The sequence below is a fragment of the Eurypyga helias genome, unplaced genomic scaffold (genome assembly GCF_000690775.1).
Source record: "Eurypyga helias isolate BGI_N326 unplaced genomic scaffold, ASM69077v1 scaffold7366, whole genome shotgun sequence".
Classification (NCBI taxonomy): Eukaryota; Metazoa; Chordata; class Aves; order Eurypygiformes; family Eurypygidae; genus Eurypyga; species Eurypyga helias.
The window spans coordinates 9,449-9,790 of NW_010257168.1; the positions used below are offsets into that span (position 1 = coordinate 9,449).

Here is a 342-nt window from a genome sequence, read left to right on the forward strand (position 1 = left end):
CCTAAAATAACTGACTTTTGAGAACCTAGTGGTATAAACAGCAGGTTTGACACAGTGGATTCATCCCAGTTCCCCTTACTTCCCAACAGCACGTAATTTTACACTGTTTTTTTTCAGAGGCACCTTAGTTACCCTTCTGTTTCCTGGCAGGAAATTAAGTCTTCCATCAAAATTTAGTATTGCTCTTAGTTTTAGGCCTCTTCACTCCCAAGGAGCTTCCCATAACACATCAAAAACCTCTCGAAGTAGGATGACAAGCATGATAGGGAAGGACAATTACTTGGATGAGGTCACATTTTATATATGTATTATCACCGAAGTGCCTGATTCCCTTCTTTCCCT

General features: G+C 40.4%; 1 protein-coding gene across 1 annotated transcript in view; it reads right to left on the minus strand.

Moving 5' to 3' along the window:
• Positions 1–342, minus strand: part of CTSC (cathepsin C) — a gene marked incomplete at its 5' end in the record, with an annotated part of 18,918 nt that overhangs the window by 2,012 nt on the left and 16,564 nt on the right. The window lies entirely within an intron of this gene.